The 20,814-nt window shown below is 44.5% G+C and overlaps 1 protein-coding gene across 1 annotated transcript in view; it reads left to right on the top strand.

Moving 5' to 3' along the window:
• Positions 1 to 20,814, top strand: part of LOC122543176 (bone morphogenetic protein 1-like) — a 132,888-nt gene that overhangs the window by 38,069 nt on the left and 74,005 nt on the right. The window lies entirely within an intron of this gene.

Raw genomic sequence — 20,814 nt, 5'->3', positions numbered from 1 at the left:
TCCATGCTGTTTCTCCTGTTTCATTCAATGTACAGTTATTACGTCAGCAGTTTACTACTGCTGGTGATCGCCTCTTGCTTTGCGTGCCCCCACAATCTGTTATACTCACTCCTCCCCCACCTAGGTCATCAGCATAAGCACAATCACATTCCAAACCTTTTTAAGTTATGAAGCAGAACTATCCTGAATTCAAAACATTAACTCTGCTTTTTTCCTCAGACACTGCCGGTACTGCTGAGTTCTCCAACTTCAACGGTATTTTGCCTTTTAATTAATGGAAGGTGGAGATGGACTGTTAGTTTACAAGAATGTGGTTTGTAATGAAACAAGAGGCTTGTGTCGATGTAGCAGCTTTCACACCTCCCAAAGCATTTTGTAGATAACTATCTAATGTGGAAGTGTGGCCATGGTAGGAGGTCGAGAATTTCCCACAGACAGCAATGAGATTATCCAGAAGATGATACCTCCTGACAGTGCTGCATTCCCTCGGTACTGCACTACAGTGTCAGTGTCAGTTTTGTTGCTGGAGTGGCTGCATCAAAAGGCTGCATTCTATTTGAATTTAGCAACAGTTTGTTCTACTGCATAATGCACTGTCATGGGTAGGTCCCATAGTTGGTTGACATCTTTTACGGGATGTATTTTGTATTCGAATTTTAGTTCCATTTAGGTTCTGTCTTAAGGTTATCTGATAGACAAATATCACTGATCGGCAACCTTGACCATAAAAATAATTCTCCTAGGATTTTGACCTAACCACAATGCTTTTGACAAGCAGCTATCAAAATCAGTCAAGCTGCCAAGTTAAGTGAAGCAATGAAACAGCTAAAACATATGTTTTTAAAGAAAGCATTTTTTATACAGTAATATTAGGTTGATGTTCTTGACTTGCTGAAAATCCTGCTATTGGAATTAATTTCATCCTATTTACCCAATCAAAACACATGATATTGGAAACCTCAATTAAATCTCCCCTTAATTTCTCTACTGCAAGAAAAACACCACAGTAGTGGTGTGTTAAAGTTCACTCGAGGAATCTTAAGTTTATGTGGCAACACACACCCTTTATGCACCTTTTATAGCCTGGAGTCAAGGATCATGATGGTAGAGATATCAATGTTCTTTCCATCTGACAGCTCTCTAGGAATCTCACTTGCCCTCCATCAATATGTATTGGAAGGGTTTCCCAGTTGATGCTAAACCCGTTTGGTCATGGTATGAATGCACCTTCCTTACCATCAAGTCCTAGGATGGAATTCAGATCAGACCTTCTAGCTCAGACACAGGATGTTACTCAACATGCCACAGGACCATCTTTTGTCCAATTATAGTAAATCTCCTCTGTATGTACTCCAGAGCCCTTGACATCCCTTCTGTGAGGTGAACTGAATGATAGTGGACAGTGTGCAAATTTCCCTCTGGGTGAAATTCCTGTTATGTCATGCCTGTGGATGTCTCAATAAATTTAAAGAAAAAAAAAGATTTCAGAAGATATTATGCAGAGTGTTGGCTACTCTGAGAAGAATGATTTCTTTGGTTTAAAAACAAAGTGTAGCCCAAGGCAGCAGATGTAATGGTAATTGAATAACATGAAGGAATGTTAAGTGACCAGGTAATGAGGGGTTGCTTATTGATTGATGGCCATATTCTGTGTTTGTACATGTAGGGAAACATGAGACTAAGTGAGGTTGGTGGAGAAGAGCTTGAACCAGAAAGCAGTAAAACAGTCTATCTGAATGAGTAACTGTGTGAGCAGTTTACAGATGAATTATTTTAAGCAGGATCAGCATCCTCCTGTTGGCCCACAGGGAAAACAAATGACAGAACTATGGAGCAAATGTGGAGTGTGACAACCACATTGCTGTTGCAGATAACTGTCACAGACACAATGTGCCGAATGGCCTCCTGTGCTCTAAATGGTAGTGTTGTAATGATTTGAAAAGTGCACTTCAATGCATATTGCTCACTTTAAGAAAACGTACTAAATTGCACCCGTGGAAGGAGTTGGCAAGACGAAACAGAGAGTTTGAAGAAACTGCTTTCAATAAAGAAACCACTTTTTATTCTGGCTGCCCCTCACTGTTTCTAGTCTGAAGAAACTCACTATTCAATAATAGTTTAATAACAAAAGTTACATGCTTCAATAAATGAAAGAGAGATGTTGTTGTTAACAAAGGCAAGTTGAATTTGTTCAGGATTGGTTCGACATTGGTTAACACCTAGTTGTTATATTGTGTCAAGCTCTGGGAATCCCATTATATGGATGGTATTGGGCTTCAGAAAGGACAAAAGAAAATCACTTGAAAGATGTTTGAATTTTTCTCGCACAGTTTTAGAATGCGGAATGTTTCGTTGTCAATCGTAGCTGAGACTGAGTCTGTAAGACCATAACAGCTCCTCACTCTGTAAGCCTGTCCACCATTAAGATGGCACAAGTCAGGACTGTGGTGAAACACTCACCACTTGCCTGGATGGGGGCAGCTCCAACAACACTCAAGACGCCTGACCCCATCCAGGACAAAGCAACCCGCTTGATTGGCACCACATCCACAAACGTTCAATCCCTCCACCACTGATGCTCAGTCGCAGCAGTGTATGCCCTCTATAAGATACAGTGTAACAAATCACCAATCCTCCTTTGACAGCACCTTCCAAACCCACACTTCCTACTACCACAGAGGAACTATACCACAAGCAAGTTCCCCTCTTTCAGTTTCTCTCAGTCTTGGAATGGAGTGAATGATTGGTCTTTCCTGGGGCAATAGATGGAGGTGTGGTTGTGTGTTTGTTCTCATTTGAAATGTAGTAGGATGGAGAATGTCTTTAATGCTAAACTTTGAATAAAAGTGAAGATCTAACACGAGGACAATGCCTTGAGCTCCCAGAGGATGCTGCTGCTTTGACAACCTCAATCAGCAGTGCAGTCCCATGTGTTTTACATGTGGAAGGAAGCCAATATCATTGGAAATGTTACCACCATTTCCAATGATATTGGCTAAGTGACTTCCTCCTATCTTTTTGGCTTCATGAAATCCCAAAGTGCTTGACAGCCTATGAAGTAAAAGCCAGATAAATAAGAGCAGAAGGGGGCTATTTGACCCCTCAAGCTTACTCCATCATCTATTAAAGCAATGGCTGTTCCACTACCTCAACTCCACTTTCCTCTGTACTCCCTTTTGCCTTGCTTCCATGAGAGACTAAAATTCTGTCTCAGTCTCAGCCTTCAATGACAGAATGTCAAGAACAATCTGTGGTGGATAATCTCAAAGATTCACAACCCTCTGAGTGAAGAAATTTGTCCTTGATGATCAGTCCCTTATCCTGAGACTGTGCACTCCCATGTTCCAGATTTCCCAGCCAGGGAGAAATATTCTCTCAGCAGCTGCCCTGCCAAGACCCTCCAGAATCTTGGGTGTCCCAATGAGAGTACCTCTCGTTGTTTTAAACTGTAGAGGATATTGACCTGATTTACAGCCCTTCATTCCTACAGCCACCACACCTCAGGGACCAATTCATTTGACCTTTTACTGTCCTCCTGCAAGGCAAATGTAGCCTGCTTTAGATAAGGAGACCAAATATTGAAATTTGGGCACTGCTGCACGGCCAATAATTCATGTGCGGGCAGAATTTTGGAAAGTCAAACCAAGGTAGGAATTTCATGGTGAATGGAGTGTAATGGAACAGAAGGATCTTGGAGTTCAGGTTCACAGTTCTCTGATAGTAGAGTCCCAGGTAAACAGGGCAGTGAAAAAGGCTTTTGCACACTGGCCTTCATCAGTCAGGGCACTGAGTATCGAAGTTGGGAAGTTATGTTGCAGTTATTCAGGGTGTTGGTGAGGCCGCACTTGGAGGATTGTGTTCAGGTTTGGTCACCTTGTTTTAGGAAGGATGTTATTATACTGGAACGACTATAGAAGAGATTTACAAAGATATTGCCTGGATTCAACAGCCTGAGTTGTAGGGAGAGGTTGGTCAAGCTAGGACTTTTTTCTTCAGAGCATAGGAGACTGAGGGGGGATCTTACAGAGGTGTATAAGATCATGAGATGCATGGAAAGGGTGATTGCACTCAGTCTTTTTCCCAGGGTTGGGGAATTGAGGATGAGAGGGCATCAGTTTAAGGTTAGAGGGGAAAGAATAAAAGTGAACCTGAGGAGCAACCTTTTTACACAGAGGGTGGTACGCACATGGAATGAGCTGCCAGTGGAATTGGTTAAGGCATGAACAGCATTTAGAAGGTATTTGGGCAAACACATGGATAGGAAAGGATTAGAAGGATATGGGCAAAGTGCGGGGAAGTGGGATTAGCATGGACGGACATTTTGGTCGACACGGACCAGTTTGGGCCAAAGGGCCCGTCTTTGTGCTGTTGGACTCTATGACCGTAAGTCTCATAAACAACCTGGCTGTTTTTTTGATGGTGATTTTATGTTAGAGACAAATATTGACCCAAACACCCAGGAGCACTCCCCTTGCTCTCTTCCACATGATGTTTTTGGATGTCTTGCATCCTTCTGAGTGGGGCAGAGGGGCCTCAATTTCAAGTCTCATCTGAGAGACCGTGCAGAACTCCCTCCTGATCACATGTGCCTATTTCTCTGGAGTAGGAGTTGAAGCTAAGTTTCTGACAGAGATGAGGCTACTACTGCCACTGTGCCAAGCTGATTGAAAAACACACCAGATTGCATGGATAGGGAAGGGAGCTCAAGAGAGAGCTGAAATAAGCCTTAGAATCTCACCTGTTACCAATTCCATTCCCAGATCTTATTTCTTGACTGAAAGCTCCAGGCTGTATGGGCTCATTTATGACTGAGTACTCAGTAACATCCCTCAGCCAAGATCATTCTAGGATTTGCAAATGTAAGCTGCACAATGTGGGCTTTATCTCACAGTAAACGGGACTTATATTCAAACCCCCCTGAGGATCCTTAAGCGGTGGTTCGAATTTTTTTTAAAGCCAGGTTTGGAGCAGAGAGTCTGGAAATGAATCTCTTAAGAAATGTGTCAGCTGTAAACACTCGTCACATTGAGTTGGGTAATCTGTTTACAACGTGTTACACAACTCGAGGAATCCAACATTGCAGTGTGGGAGAATTGCCTTCATTCGCACTGCTGTCCACTTTGCTTCACACAATGCCACAGGCACTGGCTGCCCTCCAGTGCAGTAACCAAATAGCTATTCTTCTTCTGTGAGCCTTGACAGCGAATGTCACAGGCCATTTCATTATGCATCATGTCACGGTCAAAATCAGAGATTGTCCCCACCATATCTCACAGGACTCTTGGGAGGAGACGCAATAATAGGGGCGATGGTACACATGCCTTTCTTTTTCTCATGTGTGTAAAGTCATGACTGGTTGACACAGCCGCTGGTGCCCTTTTTAATCTGTTGTAGCAGCTCTTTTTTGTATTTGCTCTTGGAATCCAGCCTGTCCTTTTTACAGATTTGTGCATCCTGCCCCTAAATGTCTTTACTCCTTTACCTAAGCAAACTCCAAAAGATCCAAATGCTGATTGACGTTTTTATCCTTAACACCCAAAATGCAACACCTCTTGTTTACCTATGTTAAAATTCATTTGTCAACTAACCACCCATTCATTGCTAATGTCTTTCAAGTATACCAGGAGGTCTACAGAATAAATACTATCAGTAAATACCCATCTGCCTATCTAGTGCTTTCAAAGGGCTTCACTGTGTGGGATGCTTGGATCTATGGTTGTCCACAGACAAGAAAGGAAAAGAATTGCTTTTAGATAGCAAGCTGACATCTGAAAACATTTCGTGGCCAACAAGTAAGTTCTCAAAGTATAGTTTCTGTTGTGTGTACAAAATGAAGGAGCCAGTCTGTACACAGTAAACTCCCACAAACAGTAATGTAGTCAGGACCAGATCTTTTTCTGTGTGTTTGTTGTGAACTGCTGATTGAGGAACACTTATGGTCCAGGACACCAGGGCTGACTCCCCTGCTGTTCTTCAAAATACTGCCATGGTATCTTTTATATTTCGCCATGCAGATCGTCAAAGCCCTACCAGCCATTCTAAAGACAGCATCTTGAATAGTGCAACACTTACTGCTGCAGTGTTAGTATTGACTTTATTTGCTCAAATCCTGCTGTGTGATTTGGACCATGAATCTTGCGATACAGAGACAATAATACTACAAACTGAGCTATCGTTGTCAACTTTAGCAGGAGCATTCTGAAACCCAGGTATCGAGAGAAGAAGGTTGAGTGGAGATTGGAATGAGGTGCTCAAAATCAGACTTCTGGAGAGAATGGATGGGAAACATCTCCCCGTGGCACATGAGTTGACAACCAGAGGGCACATATTTATGGTGACTGATTATCAGAAATACCAGAGACAACAGGCCGCACACAGGTTCTGGCATTATGAAGTCTTCTTTTCATTGGTATGAGAAGGAGGGATTTAACTGGACAGCAGTATCCATATCAGCTTGTGAATTTCAGTGTAATTCAAAAGGACATGATGGTGTAGGGGTAGCATTACTGGACTTGTAATCCAGAGACCGAGGCTAATGCTCTGGGAACATGGGGCTTAAACGTTCCACAGCTTTAACATAAATGTGAAATACAAAACTAGTCAATTGTGACCCCGAAACTGTCATCGATTGTTATTTAAATCCCTCTGGTTCATCAGTGCCTTTCAGAGTGGGAAATCTGCCTGAGTCTGGCCTCCACATGACTCCACACCCACAGTGATGTTGGTTGACTCTTGATTGTCCTCTGAAAACACTGAGGGTGCCATTCAGTTCCAGGGCAATTAGGGATGGGCAACAAATGCCAGCCTTCCCTCTGACACTGGAATCCCATTAAATAATACATTTGAAGAAATGCTAATTAACCATGAATCAAGGTTCTTTTCATCCCTCCTTTCCCTTATTCAAGCATTTAAAGGGAGGCGAGATGAATATGTGAAGGAGAAGGGAATAGATTGTTATGATGGTAAATGTAGATGAGAAAAGGTGAGAAGAGTGGAGCATAATACTGGCATGGCCTTGTAGGGCAAATGGCCTGTCTGTGTGTCATTCAGACATCAATTGAGTGACATGTGGCCATCACCACAATCCAGTTTGTCACTTCATTGTTAAACATGTAGCAATCTCTGTTTGATTGTATGACTTGAATTCAGCAAAGGATTGATGTGTGCTGGCAACAGAAGCTTGTAGATTGACAGTCTTTTCAAATTTAAGACAGTAGATCAAATGATCAAAGTATCATTTTGTGCTTTTACAAAGATCAGCCAACGCAATGTAAAAGATATTCGAAAAATGAAGGACTTGGGCATTTGTTTTGTATCTTTACATTCTAACATGGAGCCAGGACTACTTGGAAAAGCAATCTCTACATGAATTTGAAATGTATGGAGATGGCCATCTGTGTCCCAAACTATCTTCCAGTTTTTAGAATCCTCAATTTTGTTCTCTCTGGCGCATGTACCCGTGGAAAGCTGGCAAGACTCATTGGCCAAGCTTCCAGTCTGGACTGGTTGATGCAGCGATTAATTGGAGAAAGGTTGCACACACACTGGAGCTCTGAGTCGAAGCCAGGTATTCCAGGAAGGTGACAGGGGTCAAAAGTCTACACATTCCTCAATGATGCATTCATGGACGTGTTCAGAAATGTTCTGGTGTCCATTCCGAAGCTGTGTGCAAACAGCAGCAGCAGCCAGGCACAACCTCTGCAGAGCTGAAAGGTCCACAAGAATTAGGAGCAGGACTAGGCCGATTTGCCCCTCAAGCCTCCTCCAATATTTGCTAAGATCATGATCGATCTGATTGTAATTAGAAATCACACAACACCAGGTAATAGTCCGACAGGTTTATTTGGAAGCACTAGCTTCGGAGCGCTGCTCCTTCATCAGGTGATTGTGGAGAGTAAGATTGTAAGACGCAGAATTTATAGCAAAAGTTCCCAGTGTGATGTAACTGAACTGATATATTGAAAAAAACCCAAATTGTTTGTTAATTCTCTCATCTTTTCGAATGACCATATTGGTATCAGTTCTTTCATATGTAAATCGCAAAACTTTTTTTTTGAGAAGTTGCATTCTCAAGTGCAGTTTAACAATTGGTGTCATGTTGACCTGGATAACGTATTGAAGGTGCTACCTTATCTGGGCCAACCTGACACCAATTGTTATACTGCACTTGAGAATGTAACTTTTTAAAAAAGTTTCTAACTGAAGTCCGTACAGGTCACATCTATCGCTCTGCCCTCATCAATCCTCTTTGTTACTTCTTCAAAAAACTCAATCAAGTTTGTGAGACATGATTTCCCACGCTCAAAGCCATGTTGACTATCCCTAATCAGTCCTTGCCTTTCCAAATACATGGACATCCTGTCCCTCAGGATTCCCTCCAACAATTTGCCCACCACCAAGGTCAGGCTCACTGGTCTATAGTTCCCTGGCTTGTCCTTACCACATTTCTTAAACAGAGCCCTATGACCACAGATCAGCAAGATCTCAGCTTTGTCCTCTCTATCTGTTCTGTACGAGTAATTGGTTTAGATGCTTTTTTTATAAGTCTTTATAACTTTGGAACTTGCACTGGTACAAATGTCACATAAAAAGGGATGAGCGAAAAGTAGCAGAATTGGAGGAGACGACCGTGTAGTGGTAATGACACTGGACTGGTAATCCAGAAACCCAGGCCCGTGCTGTGGGGACTTGTATTCAATTCATGCCATGGCAGATGAAGAAATTTGAGATCAATAGAAAAAATTAAAAGCTAGTCCAATGACAAATATGTAAGCATTGTTGATGATTGTAAAAAAATCCCGTGTGATTCCCTTTTGGAAAGGAAATCTGCTGTATTTACCCAGTCTGGTCTACATGTGACTCCAAACCCATTGAGGCCTTCTCGAGGGTCGGTGAGGATGGCCAACAATAGCTGATGACGCTCGCATCCTGTGAGGGGAGATTTTATTTTGAAAGCTTCTGTCTTTATATAGTGCCGGTAATGTAATAAAACGCAGCAAGGTGCTTCACAAGAGCATTACAAATAAAGTAAAACATCAAGCCACATGAGATAATAATAAAGGGAGCGCATGGGGGTGGAGAGGTCTAGGGAGGGAATTGAGAACTTGGGCCCCAAGCAGCTGAAGACACAGCCACCAGTGATGGAGGGAATAAAATAAGGGGTCGGAATTGGAGGAGAACATACATCTGAACTGGAAGTGCGGGGTGCAAGAAATGGAATACCTGAAAATGGAGGCCTGATTGAGCAAATAGTATAAAAGGAAGCCATTCAACCCATCAGGTCTGTACCAGCTCTCTGTATAGTAGTCCAGTCAGTTCCATTCCCCTGCTCTTAGCTGCCACCTGACAAGTTTGCTTGTCAGGTGAGGATTGAGAAAGTGAGGACTGCAGATGCTGGAGATCAGAGCTGAAAATGTGTTGCTGGAAAAGCGCAGCAGGTCAGGCAGCATCCAAGGAGCAGGAGAATCGACGTTTCAGGCATATACCCCTTCCCTCAATACCTGTTTGATTTAGCATTGAAATTATTGGCTATATGTGCTTCCACTACCCCCAGGTATTAGTGCACCTCGCCACCGATGGTTGAGACAGAAGTGGGCTGATGGCCCTCCCTTGTGCGACCTTGTAAAAGCTCAGTGTCTGCTTTCCCACGCAGTAGGGCAGAGATACTGTACTTTACCCCAGATCCACCCCCCAGGAGGAGTCTCTGCCTTTGGGATAGCAGGGCAGGAAATGGGACAAAGTAAAACAAAAGCCCTTTAACTGTAACTTGCTATAACTAAACGGAAGAAATGTTGAGACTCCAGCAGACAGCTTCTAATATTTTCCTCACCACAAACTGTCTGAAGCTTTTTATCTTTTTTTAAATTCCCTGTGGGCGATATGTGGGCTACAGACCCTGAGTCAGCTGTGGGCTGCAACCAAATCCTCCTTTGTATCTAGAAGCTGCTTTGGCTTTGGCTGCACACTGTTAGGTATGCTGCCTTGGAATTCAGGAGGATCATGCCTTTCCCCGATAGGTCCCTATTTGTCTCCTGATGTGAACACTTGAACAGCATGTGTGGTGCACAGCAAGTCTGCAATCGGTTGAAAAGCCAGAAGTTCTGCAATTAGTGCCTATTCCAACAAGACCCCCATGAGTCTCTTTGGAGAGGGCTTGCCAGTGTAATTGACTCAACGTACAGCCCACCACTGGGCTGAATTAAAACGGTGTGGATCCTATTTGAGGGGAGGAATTTGCTACTAATTATAGGTGCAGAAATGTAAGACTAGAAAGTACTTCTTGAGGATGCTCAGTCAATTGTGAAGGTTTGTCTAATTGAAGTTACTCCAGGTGTCTGACATGGTGCATGCTTCAGAAGGAAAATTTGCTGCTATGTCGGGAGGAGGGGACTTAGATTTGATTTTGATCTGAAACCATACAGGCTCACCTGATACTTAAGCAATCCATGGCACATCTGAGCACCATCCAGGCTCCGACTGTTCAATGGGAAGTGACATTTGTGCCCGACAACGGTTCTCTTCAAGCAAGAGAGAATATAGACATCTCCCCTTGACAGTCCACGGGATTACTTTCACTCAATCCCCCGTTACCAATATTCTAGGTGTTACCATTGACAAGAAACTGAACTGGGCGAGCCATGTAAATGCTAAAAAGAGTAGGTCAGAGGCTAGGGAATGCTGCAGTGAATAACTCAGCTTCTGACTCCCCAAAGCCTGTCTACCATCGACAAGGCATAGGAGTGTCATGCCCTGGAAGAGTGCAGCTCCAACAACACTCAAGGAGCTTAACACCATTCAGTATAAAGCAGCCTGCTTAATCAGCATTCTAACCATCATCTTCAACACTTGCTCCCTCTACCACAGATGTCCAATAGCAGCAATATGTATCATCCACAAGATACACTGGAGAAATTCACCACGACTTCCTAGCCAACACCTTCCAAAACCATGACCACTGCCACCTTGAAGGATAAAGGCGGTGGATACAGAAAACAGTACCACCTGCAGGTTTCCCTTCAAGCCACTCACTATCCTGACTTGGAATTACATCACTGTTACCGAAATAAAGTCCCTGTGCCATATCAACTGCAGCAGTTCAAGAAGACAACTCACCAACACCTTGTCAAGGGCAACTGGGGAATAACAATAAATTGTAAAATAGCCAATGATGCCCTCATCTCAAGAATAAGTCTTTAAAAAATGAAATTTTGCTTTTGAACCTTGGAATAGCAGAAAGTCTGGAACAGAGCCTGGTCATTTAGCTCACTGTGATGCCCCATCCTCCTGCCAGTGCTAGCTTGTGGTGTAGTTAGCAATTGGTGCTGTACAGCAAGGGGACAGCCCTTCTGTCAGCAACTAGTGATGGTAGCTTTGTCAGAGAAGTACAGTGGCTGAAGGGTTATAGTCCTGAACACACAACCCACTGATCTTGAGTTCAAATGGGTTTGATTTCAAATCCTATCTGGAGTGATTGTGAAAGAGAAGTCTGTAAATGCAGTCAGACCTGTTGGCTGTGTGATTGTCTGGTATTCTTCAAGTCATGGAATGTAGCTCCCACCCCTGGAGCAGTCTGGCTGTCCTGTGATACCACCAAGTTCTTGAATCTGAGCATGGAAAACTAATGCAGTTCTGAAGTTGAGGCTGAGTTGTATCCCCGGGGTAAACCCGAGGGAGCTATCCTTTTACTGAGCAACATGCATTTACAAAGCACCTTTATTGTTAAAAAGCATCGGGCAATGAACTCAAACACAATGAGAAGCAGACCATATGGGACATTCGGGCAGCCAATCAAAAGCTTCATCAACAGGTCGGTTTGCAAGCAATGCTGTGAAGGAGAAAGGAGGGAAGGAGTGTTTTAGGAAGAGAATTCCAGAATCTGGGGCCCAGACAGTTGAAGGCAGAGTCACCAGTATGGAGCAATTATAATCTAGGACCCACAGGAGGGCAGAATTGGGAGAATGCTGATTTCCTGAAAGATAGTGGGGCTTCTGTGGGTTACAGAGATAGAGACAGCGAGATTATGGAGAGATTGATATCAAGGTTGAGAATTTCGAAGTCAGTACATTGACTGTGAGGCACTGTCAGTCAGCAAGCAGAGGGCTAGTGGCTCATTGGGACTTGGTGCGAGTTAGAATGCCAGGAGAAAGCTATGGATAAGGTTAAGTTTAAGATGAGTGTGAGACTGGAGACTGGCAAGGACAGTAATAAAGTGGTCGATTTAAGAGGTAACAAAGACATGGATAAGAGTTTTAACCGAGGTGAACAGCAGTAAATCATGAGGACATGTAACTCAACTGATTCCAGGGACGAAGGGGTTGATTAATGGGAAAAGGTTGATCAGGTTGGGCCTGAGTCCATTGCAGTTCAGAAGGGTGAAAGGTGAGCCTGTTGAAACATTTAAGATCCTGAGGGGGCTTGATGACATGGATGTTGAAAGGTCATTTTCTTTACAGGGACATCTAGAAAGAGGATGCACAGTTTCAAAATAAGTTGTCTCCCATTTCAGATGCAGATGAAGATAAGTTTTTTATTCCCTCTCAGTGCCCTTAATCTGTGGAATTCTCTTCCCCAGAAAGCATTGGTGGCAGTGCAGAAGCATCTTTTTAAGGCTGATGCCGACAGGTTCTTGTTTGACAAGAGAGTCAAAGGATAGATGGGGGGAGGGAGGGGTGCAGCTGGGGAAGTGTAGTTGGGAAAGCGAAGTTGTGGCTGCAGTCAGATCAATCATGATTTTATTGAAAGGTGGAGCAGGCTTGAGGGGCCAAATGGTCTACGTCAAGATGTAATTTATATATTGAGTCATCTAGGCTGGCATTCCCTCAGATATAGGAGATTACGATGGGGGAGGATTTAACTGAGGTGTTTGCAATGACGAAAGGAATTCCATTAGGCTCAACTAGGACTCCCAAGTCCCTTTGTACTTCAGATTTTGAAGTGTTTCCCTGTTTAGGAAGTAGTCACGCTTCTATTCTTGTTAGCAACGTATATAACCTCACACCTTCCCACATTGTATTCCACCTGCCACTTCTTTGCCCAATCTCCTAGCCTGCCCAAGTTCTTCTGTAACATCCCAATTTCGTCAACACTAGCTGTTCCTCCATCCACCTTCATGTCATCTGTAACTTAGCAGCAATATCCTGAGTTCCTTCGTCCAGATCATTAATGTGTAACGTGACCATTTGTGGTCCCAACACAGACCCCAGCAGAACTCTACATGTCACTGGCAACTATTGTGAAAATAACTCTTATTTCTCCAGTCTCTGCTTTCTGCCAGTCAGCCAATCCTCTATCCCCACCAGTACCGTGCCCTAAAATTATTAGATTAGATTCTCTACAGTGTGCAATCAGGCCCTTCGGCCCAACAAGTCCACACCGACCCTCCGAAGAGTAACCCACCCAGACCTATTTCCCTCTGACTAACGCACCTAACTTATGGCCAATTTTAGCATAGCCAATTCACCTGACCTGCACATTTTTGGACTGTGGGAGGAAACTGGAGCACCCAGAGAAAATCCACGCAGACATGGGGAGAACTTCACACAGACAGTTGCCCGAGGCTGGAATCGAACCTGGGTCCCTGGTGCTGTGAGGCAGCAGTGCTAACCACTGAGCCACCGTGCCGCTTTATTTTGCAGCCTCCTGTGCAGCACCTTGTCAGAGGCCTTCTGGAATTCCAAATAGATCATGTCAGTTGGTTCTCCTTGGTATAAATTGCTTGTTACCTCTTCAAAGAATTCTAACAGATTTGTCAGGAGTGAATTCCTCTTGACGAAGCCGTGCTGACTCAGCCCTATTTTATCAAGCATTTCCAACTACTACACAATCTCATCCTTACAATGGACTCTAAAATCTTAACAACGACTGAGGTCAGACTAACTGGCCTATAGTTTCTTGCCTTCTGCCTCCCTCGCTTCTTGAACACGGGGGGGGGTGTTACGTTAGCCATTTTCCAGTCCTATGGAATAGAGAGAAACCATTTCTTCCCATAGCACTAGGATACCCAGGGGAATGGTTGATGTCAGAAAGCACTTGTGTAAACAAGTGTGAACGCACATCCAAGAACCACCTTTCCCAAAGCGCTGTTGAAGTGGGATTGGACTCTTCAGCACTGAGATTGATTTGATTTCTGTCAGTTGGAGTTAAGATAGAGTATATTCACAGTCTAATTAGATAGCAGAGAAGATTGAATGGCCGCCTCCTGTGCCCTGGTGCCTACACAATTGTCTGGCTTCACAGTAGCAGAGGTGCCAGTGTGTTTAAACAAAATGTAGCTGTCAGAGGGCCAGGGTTGTTGTGTTTTACTGCGGCCTCCTAACATCTCAATTCAAAGTATATTTAATAGAGTTCAGCTGGATATACTTCACCTCAAACTGTCTGGACTCGCTGTGGAAATGGAAAATGCCACAAAAGGCACAGCAGCTCCAAGTCTGAGGCATGGAGGAGGAGTTAACAATGTTCTGAAGCATTCCCCGATATTCTGTCTTCCAGACACCAGCTCCACCACCACTGCCCCCACCCCCGCAACCTTCTGTGCAGTCTCTGCCTTTTCTGTTCTCATCACAGTTGTGTTTGCCGTTGTGCTGCTGTTCATCAATGTTTCCCCTTAATCCAGCTCTGCTGCTTTTCTGGCTGTGGTGAAACGTGGCAGTGTTGCGCTGTTGCAAACTTGCTGAGCACAGGGGAAGATCCTGTCTGGGTCTGGACGGTTGTGTGTGGGTAGGATGCGAGCTGCCCACATTACTCGCATTAAACCTTTGCAGAATTTGTTTAGCTGAAGTTGCAGGGAATTGCTTGCGTCTCCATGTGTGTTCTCTAACAGTTTATCTCGCTGTTGGCTTGCGCTCTGTCGTGATAAGAGAGCAGGTTTGGATTTGTGTCACCTGAGAGTGTTGCGGGTTTGCCAGAGCTCGGACAATCCCCAACTCAAACAGTTTTGCATCTGGAATTCAGTTGAGTGGACAGACTCCCAAGAGTTCCCAATACCAGTGTGTTTTCAACAAGAGATTAGCTGGATTCCGCTGGTTAACACTTTAGCCATCTATTTCCCGTCTGAAGCAATTTTCTTCTGTTACTACCCCATCATTCTGTTCGACGAATCCTCAGCTAAATTGAAAGGTATCTGCTGTTGCTCAGCTGGTAACATGTGCTTCTCTCTTGAGTCAGCAAGGTTGCAGGTTCAAGTCCTGCTCTATGAGCATAAAAATCAAGGCTGCTACCCTCATTGCGCCGGTGCAGTGCTGAGGGAGCGTTGTGCTGTAGGTGGGACATCAAGGTGAGGCCCCATTTCTGTCTCAGGAGTGCATAGAATGATCCCATGCCACTATAGTGAAGAAGAGTTCTCTCCAGTACTCTGGCCCATGTACATCTCTTGGTGAACATTGTCAAAATATTACCTGTTTGTGGGAACTTGCTGTGCAGACGTTGACTGATATGTTTCCAATATTACTACAATGACTACATTTCAAAAGCACTTCGAGAGATCCTGTGGAGATGAAAGGCGCAATAAAAACACAATTACTTTTATATTTGTTGTTTCATTTTAACCACGGCTGAAGTGTGATTGACAGTTTTGGAGGGAGTGGGGCATTGAAAAAGGCATTAACAGATCAGCTGTCAAATAGGTCGGAGTTAAATGAGTTGTAAGTTGATGTACAAATTAAGAAATCGAAGGATATTGAATGTCAAAGGTGAATAGAGATGAAGCAACAAATGCCAGCATAATTACCAACAATGCCCGCATCCCATGAAAGAACAGACTAAAAAAATTGGTTAAATTGGACCTGTTGAAGTTATGTTATAGTGAAGATGATGGATGTCATGAAGCTAATTATTGGGCAATCATCTGACATGAAGCCTTGAACCATCTCCATGGCTTAAAAGTATTGTCCCACCCAACTCTGAAATTGCATCCTTGAAACCACCCCTGCATCCTCTATCATTATCTAATTGGAACAGCAGAGTTTCTGAGTTTTTTTAAGTATATTAGATTAACAACAGTGTGGAAACAGGTCCTTTGGCCCAACAAGTCCACACCGACCCTCTAAAGAGTAACCCATCCAGATTCATTTCCCTACATTTACCCCTGACTAATGCACCTAACACTATGGGCAATTTAGCGTGGCCAATTCACCTGACCTGCACATCCTTTGGAATATTGGAGGAAACCTGCGCAGACACGGGGAGAATGTGCAAACTCCATACAGACAATCACCTGAGGTTGGAATCGAACCCGGGTCCATGGCACTGTGAGGCAGCAGTGCTAACCACTGAGCCACCATGCCGCCCTACAATTTCTAATAACCTCAGAAGGTTCTGATGGAGCACCAAAGCCAGGAGTTAAACTAGTACTCTTTTTCTCAATGTTAACAAAGTCCCACAGTTGGGTTAAAGTTTTAAGGTTGGTTGTATCTCAGGCATTAGATGAAGGAATGAATTTTTGCTTTCCTTAATTCCATCTGCAGATATTGATTCTGATGTGGTTGCTGCTCACAATGCAGTGCCCTGTATGTTGGAGGAGAGCAAGTGCGGATTGGCTGACCGCTGAATGGAGCACATCCATTTAATCTACAGCGGTGCCCCTGACCTACTGGCAGTCTGTCACTTGAATTCTCCATCTTGCTGCTGTCACCCTGACACCTCTGTCCTTGTCCTGCTGCAATGTTCCACTGAAGCTGACTGTAAACTTCAGGAGCAGCAACTCCTCTTCCAATTTCACTTTACAGCCTTCCACTCAACACTAAGCTCAACAATTTGAGACACTGATCTCTGCCCACATTTCATTTGCTTGTTTTGCTTTTATTCTTTCTTTCAGCTGCCCACTTGCCCCAGGTATATCTTCAGTTCTCTTCCTTATCCCCGTCTCCATTCTCTTCGGCTCTGGAGAACCTGGTCTTCTAGAAATGTGGTAACTGGGAGCAGGTATAGGCCATTTGGCCCTTCAAGCCTTCTCTGCCATTCAGTCTGATCGTGACTGATCCTCCATATCAGTGCCATTCTCCCTCTTTCTCCCCATGCCCCTTGATGCCCTTAAAATCTCAAAAAATTCAGTGATTTGGCCTCCACAGCCTTCTGTTTAAGAGAATTCCTTTGAGCAAGAAGTGTTCCCTCATCTCAGTTCTAAATAGCTAACCAGTTCCAGACTCCCCACCCGGGGGAAACATCCTCTGTGCATCTACTCTGAACAGCCCCGTTAGAATTAGAACATAGAATGTTACAGCGCAGTACAGGCCTTTCAGCCCTCGATGTTGCGCCGATCTGTGAAATTAATCTGATGCCCACCTAACCTACACCGTTCTGTTATTATCCATATGCCTATCCAATGACCATTTAAATGCCCTTAACTTCGGCGAGTCTACTACTGTTGCAGGCAGTGCAACTACCCCGATATCTGTCCTAAATCTATCACCCCTCAATTTAAAGCTATGTCCCCTCGTGTGAGCTTTGACCATCCGAGGAAAAAGGCTCTCACTGTACACTCTATCTAACCCTCTGATTGTCTTATACGTCTCAATTAAGTCACCTCTCAACTTTCTTCTCTCCAACGAAAACAGCCTCAGTTCCCTCAGCCTTTTCTCATAAGGCTTTCCTTCCATACCTGGCAGCATCCTAGTTAATCTCCTCTGAACCCTTTCCAAAGCTTCCACATCCTTCCTACAATGCGGTGAACCAGAACTGTACGCAACCCTCCAATTGCGGCCTTACCAGTATCTTATATAGCTGAAGCATGATCTCATGGTTCCGAAACTCAATCCCCCTAACAATAAATGCCAACACACCATATGCCTTCTCAGTGACCCTATCAACCTGGATGGCAACTTTCAGGAGAAAGTGAGGACTGCAGATGCTGGAGATCAGAGCTGAAAATGTGTTGCTGGAAAAGCACAGCAGGTCAGGCAGCATCGAAGGAGCAGGGGAATCAACGTTTTGGGCATTAGCCCTTCTTCAGGAATGAGGAAAGTGTGCCAAGCGGGCTAAGATAAAAGATAGGGAGGAGGGACTTGGGGGAGGGGCATTGGAAATGCAATAGGTGGAAGGAGGTTAAGGTGAGGGTGATAGGCCGGAGTGGGGGTGGGGGCGGAGAGGTCAGGAAGAAAATTGCAGGTTAGGAAGGTGGTGCTGAGTTCGAGGGTTGGGACTGAGACAAGGTGGGGGGAGGGGAAATTAGGAAACTGGAGAAGTCTGAGTTCATCCCTTGTGGTTGGAGGGTTCCTAGGCGGAAGATGAGGCGCTCTTCCTCCAGCCGTCATGTTGTTATGGTCTGGCGATGGAGGAGTCCAAGGACCTGCATGTCCTTGGTGGAGTGAGAGGGGGAGTTGAAGTGTTGAGCCACGGGGTGGTTGGGTTGGTTGGTCCGGGTGTCCCAGAGGTGAAGAGCGCCTCATCCTCCTAGCCTGCTGGACAAACTTTCCTCATTCCTGAAGAAGGGCTCATGCCCGAAACGTCGATTCCCCTGCTCCTTGGATGCTGCCTGACCTGCTGCGCTTTTCCAGCAATACAATTTCAGCGCTGGCAACTTTCAGGGATTTATGCACCTGGACACCGAGATCTCTCTGTTCATCTACACTGCCAAGAATTTTACCGCTAACCCAGTACTCTGTATTCCTGTTACTTCTTCAGAAGTGAACTACCTCACACTTTTCCGCATTAAACTCCATTTGCCACTTCTTAGCCCAGCTCTGCATCTTATTGATGTCCCTCTGTAACCCACAACATCCTTTGGCACTGTCCACAACTCTGCCTGCATTAGTGTCATCCGCAAATTAACTAACCCATCCTGCTACTCCCACATCCAGATCATTTATAAAAATGTCAAACAGCAGTGTCCCAAAACAGATCCTTGCAGCACACTAGTGGTAACTGAGCTCCAAGATGAATATTTCCCATCAACCACTACTCTCAGTCTTCTTTCAGCTCGCCAATTTCTGATCCAAACCGTTAAATCAACTTCAATCCCAAATCTCCGTATTTTGTACAATTCTATACGTTTCAATCAGATCCCCTCTCTTCCTCCTCAGCTTGAGTGAATACAGGCCCAGCCAAACCAGTCGCTTCTCGTAGGGCAATCCTACCATTCCCAGTATCAGCCCAGTGAACCATTGCTGCACTCCCTCTAATGCAAGTATATCCTTTCTTTAATAGGCAGAGCAAAACTGCATATACTGCACCAGGTGTGGTCTCGCCAAGTCCTTGTAAAGCTGCAGTAAGACATCCCTACTTTTGAGCTCCACTCCTTTTGCAATGAAGCGAGTCTATCGTTTGTCTTTCTAATTGTTTGTTGCACCATTTTTCACTGCTTGGTGTGCAAAGGACAGCCAGATCCCTTTATACATCACTCTTCCTCATAAAATCACCATTCAAATAATGCTAATGATAATCTGTCGTTTAATCACTTGTGTGTCCACTTTATCACAGACCTTCATTGAGCTTATAGAGGCCCTACAATGTGGAAGCAGTCCATTTGGCCCTTTGAGTCAACACTGACCCTCTGCAGAGCATCCTACCCTGACCACCTCCCAATTCTATAACCCTGCATTTCCCATGGCCAATCCACCCTAATCTGCAAAACTTTGGATTGTGGGAGGAAACTGGAGCACCTGGAGGAAACCCACACAGACACGGGAAGTATGTGCAAACTCCACACGGACAGTTGCATGAGGGTGGAATCGAATCCGGGTCCCTGATGCTGCAAGGCAGCAGTGCTAACCATTGAGCTACCATGCTACCCTTTCATTTTGTCATTGTGAACGTTAACTCTGTTTCTGTCTCCACAGTTACTTTCAGATATTTCCAGCATTTCCTGTTTTTATTCCAATTGCTAGTTTGGGCAGCCTGGCGTCAGGTCCAACCAATACCAATACCATTGACGGTTCTGTCCTCACTCATTGCTGATGCCACCTGATGCTGTTGAAGCCCTTGTCCAAATTTTCTTGTCACCTTTTTAGACATGTTGCCATCTTTTCAGTAGTATGTCCAAACTCTGAGCCATACGAGAAACAGTCAGTGCCTGATCCCACATTCACTCCACATGTCCCATCACTTTGATCCTCATTCATCTATTTGTTTATGGGATGTGTGGGCATCACTAGTTAGGCTAGTATTTGTTGCCCATTCCTAATTGCCCCTTGAGAAGGTGGTAGCGAGCTGTCTTCTTCAACAGCTGCAGTCCATGTAGGGTAGGGATACACAATGCTGTTAGGGAGGGTGTGTATATCTCACTGCTCTGACCTATGAAATATGCACATCTATCCTCAACCACACACTCTAAGACTCCTTCTCAACTCTTTGCCTCGTCATTTCTTGAGGTGCACCTTTTCAGCCACAGCTTAACTGGTCACAGACTCATATTCGAGTCTCAAGCAGCACTGCAGAGGCGCATTGATGGAAATCCTGGAAGACACTGCAGTGCAGCACTGAGAGGTTGCTACGTTTTTGGAGGGGCTGCCTCACTGCATTTTGATGAGATATCCAAGGCACCGACTGCCCTCAACCCATGAAAGTATTTTAGGTGGGGGGTTCCTGGTGGCCTGTCCAATGAAAATAATACAAGTTTCACTCACTAACACTAAACAAGGTGCTGTGATTGTTTGCCTCTTGCTGTGTGTGGGAGCTCCTGCACACACATTGGCTACATTACAACAGTGATGACATTTCGGTCAGTATTTCATTGGCCATAAAGCACTTTGGAATGTCTTGAAGTGTCGAAAGGTGCTGTGCAAATGCAAGTCTTCTCTCAACCAAGCATCCTATTCAAGCCATGCCTGTTTCCCTACATATTTCCAGTTATATAGCATTTTGGGATTTGTTTTTAGCATGAAC

The sequence above is a fragment of the Chiloscyllium plagiosum genome, unplaced genomic scaffold, assembly GCF_037043375.1.
Source record: "Chiloscyllium plagiosum isolate Xiang-an unplaced genomic scaffold, Cpla_swu_hap1 HiC_scaffold_48, whole genome shotgun sequence".
Lineage (NCBI taxonomy): Eukaryota > Metazoa > Chordata > Chondrichthyes > Orectolobiformes > Hemiscylliidae > Chiloscyllium > Chiloscyllium plagiosum.
This window is presented reverse-complemented; position numbering and strand designations above follow the sequence as displayed.